This window comes from Pezoporus flaviventris, unplaced genomic scaffold (assembly GCF_033815535.1).
Source record: "Pezoporus flaviventris isolate CSIRO_AGI_PZ_B2104156 unplaced genomic scaffold, CSIRO_AGI_Pfla_v1 ptg000031l, whole genome shotgun sequence".
NCBI classification, from domain to species: Eukaryota; Metazoa; Chordata; class Aves; order Psittaciformes; family Psittacidae; genus Pezoporus; species Pezoporus flaviventris.
This window is the reverse complement of record NW_026892579.1, coordinates 39,526,613-39,531,319: the sequence shown is the minus strand read 5'-3', so window position 1 is coordinate 39,531,319 and position 4,707 is coordinate 39,526,613.

Genomic DNA, 4,707 nt, shown 5'->3' with positions numbered 1-4,707 from the left:
TGTGCTTAAGGCACTGAGAAAATCCCGTGGAGGGAGTAACACCAGCCAGTGTTCGCAATGCTACATTTTAAATGCATGTTGGAAAAACAATGATAACAAAATCGATTTCCTGCATTTAACATTGCTATAGTTAAGAAAGCATAATTACACCAAATGCCAGGGTTTCTTTTCAACAGCAACCTAGTTGGCCAGTGGTTGTGATGAATCATGTTGTGGCTTGAGAATGGAAATTCACTCCGGCTGTGCATTGATGCTCCCGGGTCCCTGCAGGCATATGGGTCCAAGCACGGACATGTGTGGAAGAGGGGCTTTGGGGGAATGTGGCTACTACTCTTGTCTCACCTCTTCTGTTTTTCCTCTGACTCATGCTGTTGTTTTGAGGTGGATTTCCTCTCTGCTTTCCACCTAGTATATATTCAGGAATTCAAACGTATATATCCTTGTTTTCCTTTGCTTCAGGCTTCCTGGCAAAGGGAGAGATCATTTCAGGCCCAGTACCACAGTTGCATTCTGGGCTACCAGTCAAAGCAAGTCAGGCCTGCAACAGTGGCGGTGGTAGTGGAAAAAGAAGATATTTTGCTAGGGTAAAGGGGAAAATAGAAACAAGAGGATCTCAAATAATGAAAGAAAGCTTAGTGTGTGTGAAAACCTGGCACTTTTCTAAAAGTCATACTGAGTCAACTGGAAACCAAGTTACTATAGTCTAGAGCTATTTGAATGACATTTGTGATGTCAAATAATTTTCTTTCCATTAATTGTTGAATAAATGACTCAGAAACACATTTGCCCCTCTTCGATGAGCTTTATGTATGGCTGAATACTCTTCCCCAAATAAATTATTCATAAATTTTGAGCAATCAGAGAATAATTTATTCAAAATATTTTTTTCATTATCCACTTCTCCATCCCCTGGATTGTGGGTGAAACCCTGACTATGTTAAACTTAGTGAAAACATTCTGAATGATTTGACCAGTGCCAAGGCTTCACCCAATTGAAAGTCTTTTGAGAACTAAGGGTTGCTTTTACTTACAGAACTTTGGTTTAAATATTAGTGCTAAGCTTGACTGTGAATTTGTCGGTGTGTGGAAAAATATGAGCAGGAATTACTTCAGCTCTTATTAAGCTCATTCACTTAAGTTATAATTTGAATCTGGATGTATGAATGCACAGTTAAATTGCTTTTTTTTGAGATTTCCACAACATACGATATTTCCTGTCATCTGAAGTCCCAGTTTATGATGAGTAAAATCCTTCAACAATTGTTAAAGAGGGCCCAGGTCCTGGCTAGTTTCCAGTTTAAAGTATTATTAAAGCTATTCAGGAGTACACCAGTTTTTGCCTTTTTTTTTTTTCCCTTTAAATTGCAGCAACCTTTGGAAGTGTTCAGAGTCTGGGGTGTGTTTAACTCTTCCCTTCATTGACCAGATAAAAATGGTTTGGATATTTCCAGAATTCTAGCAAAAACTGACATTTTTTTAATCAATTTGAGAATTTGTTTGCATTTTACAACCAGTTCTGGTAATTATAATACACCAGCTTTAATTCTCCCTGAAATATGACGTTGAGTCTTCACTTCCTGTCTTAAATTTGCATTGTGTAACTCTATGCAATTAAGGCATGGCTGGCATTATGCCATTGTTCGTGGGTGAAATGAGTCCTATGTAAATACTTTATTTTGTACCGTTAATTGGCAAATGGTATAGAGTGCTTTGGAATCCATCTGGAGAAAAGTTACTGCATATGTGTATGGTCATTATTACTGTGTTATCTCATTTCTTTAAGATACACAACTGCTTTATTGTTTGCTGAGCTCCAGGAGAGTACTTGGTACTATACAGATACACAAGGAGAAAATGCTGCTACCCCATGGAGCCTACAGTAGGCTTGGCTGAGAGAGACAGAAGGTATTGAGCTGTGTGAAATACATGGGTTATATATTCACATTTCTTATTAATGGAGATTTAAAAATATCTCTATAGCATTATGATTAAGATGCTTTGTGGGAGAAATGCACTGCAAGTGAATGGCAAATGAGGAGAAAAGTAACTTGGTGAATAACAAAAGGGAGCAAAGCCTAAATGAGGGGGGTAGAAAGTTGAGAATATGAGGAGGATTCACATGGGGCATTTTAGAGATAGCTTGAAAGGAGGGAGGAGAGGTTGGGAAACTTTGACAGATATGATAGAGAGAGGAAAGGGAGTAGTAAATGAAGATAAGCGGGTACAGAACAAAGCAGAGCAGTGATTTTAGCATTGTGATTTGTATTGGGAAATGTGGGTTGCATAACGGGAAAATGACTGCTGATGCCTGGAGACTGAGAAAAGTTGGAGAGGTGAGGATGAGCTGGTCAAGAATAAAACTGCATAAGGGGCAGTTTCAAATGTCTATGTAATACAGGAGATTGGGTATCTTTTTTTTGAGAAAAGAGAACTTTCTGAGATCAGTTCAGAGGTTAATGCTGTGGTACTGTAGGAACAGGTGATGTGGAATTTCATTGAAAGTGGGAGAGGAGTTGAGATAAAAGGCTGGGTTTGGATGTGGGTAACTGAAAATGTGGCAACCATTTCAGAAGCTGCCAGTTCATTAATTAACGAATTTATTAGTTGGCTCAGTCAGACCTTTCTCTAAAGCTGGAAGATTCAGCCAGGCCTTTTCCTCAGAAGTAAAGTAGGAAAAATCTTTCACTGAAAGTTTTGTATGTAAATTTTTGGATGAAAAATATTTTTTTCCTCTGTTGCTCAAAGATGTTGCTAAAGTTGAAGGCTCTGATCAATAAGACATTGAGGAGTCTGTGTCTTTGCAGGCACGTGGTAAGAAGGCATCTTAAAAGTAAGATACCAAACCAGAGCTTGACAGAACTGAGAGCCATTCCTGTATCGTTAGGTGTCTATTTGGGTCTCATTTTTTCATACTCAGTGGACATAATAGTTTATTTCTGTTCATCATTCTGTTCATTCATCTGTTTAATGGGTTCAGGATATGAGCCCTGAAAGATTTTTGTCTTGGTTTTAGCTTACCTCATCAAGAGGTTGGCAGCTCCAGACTTGATTTAGATCTGAAGCAATTGGAGTAATGCTCTTGAGGTCTCTTTCCATCCTTACCGCCAAGACACGGATCAAAGGGAGACTGTATTCCAACTGGATACCTCGCAGACATGCCCATGTTGCATAGGGTCAGTTCAGATCTTAATATGCCTGTGCAAAGCAAAGCATAAATGGGAATACAGTCATGGAGTGTTTCAGTTCCACAACTTCTCTTTATTGCCTGCATATGGAGTCAGGTGTGGAAGCTCTGGATTACCGGTGATCTGAAGGGGGGATGCTGTTCTCTTGAACTTGCATATTACATTGGTTAGCCATAGCAGGTTGAATATGATCCCACATCAAACAAAAATGATACTGATATAGTATGGTAATCTGAGGATTCAAAGTTAAAAAGAGAGGCTATTGAAATCTTTATCAGATGTTGAGTCTGAAATACCTCTACTTTTCTGTAGAGAGAAGAAGGATTGGCTATGGCAGTTGCATAGTATCAGTTGTCAAACAACCTTTTAGCAGAAACCACTGTATAAAGTCTTTTTCTGATGTGAGGGCCCACATAAGAGACTTTTCATAAATATAGAAAACAACATTAATCTTAGCAGTAAACTGTATCTTGTAAGTGGGCTGTGTAGATTGTTGTGGAAGGCTTAAACAAATAAGAGCTGTTTAAAGTATGCAGTTAAATTCTCTTAATACTACCTTGATTAATGGTAGGTTTTTTATGTATCAGATCATTTTGCACTAATTCAGTACAACACTGTCTGCCTAATAACAATCAATAGTAAATGATTTCCTGCTTAAATATTAATTGAAAATCAGTGATTTCCTGCTCCCAACTGCACTTAGTGTCAATCATTGCACATGGCGCTGCTCAGCACAAGTGATTTGTGTGTTAATTGTTAATCACTTAACATATATATTTATATATATTTATTCATGTCTGGTTTCACCGGGCTAGACTCTGAGACATTACTTATGTTGAATTGTACATGACTGGTCTCAGTCCAAATGAAGATGCCATTCTGCTATAGTAAGCATCTCTGGACCTGGCCCATGACTTACTGGATCAATGATTAGAACAATCCTGAAAGGTTTTTTTTCCTCTTTAGTAGATGAATTAAGTGTATGAAACTCAAATCTACTTTAATGATTTCATTCTGTGCTTGAGGAGTGTCAGGCCTCTTATGGGAAACTGTGACAAAAATGTGACAGAGATGCTGGTGAAAGGAAAGCTTGGAAGTATTTTTCATGACTGCTTTTTCTGGTAATTCTGTGTTATTTTCTTCCAGTCCATTTCTTTATGTGAAAGATAAACCAAAATGGCTGACAAAATCATAGGCACAAGGCATATATGAGGTGGCATTCTGGGCTGGAATGCCATCTTGCAATGCTGTGTAATACATCATCCCTCTTTCCATATGTCTTTGCTTACTAGTGAGGATGAGTAGGTGTTGAAGTAGGAGGCACTACCTGAATCATCTGAGCGAGTAATAAATTGCTTGGGTAGGCAATCAACCATCCTACCTGCAGGTAGACAGGTACCCAGCTTTTGAAGTGCTCAGGTGGCTGTGTGTTGAGAAATGCATTTCTTTTGTCTGGCTTTGTTTTTAATTTCAGAACTCCCTCTTCTAGATGATTATGAGAAGATGTCTTTGTTATTCTCAA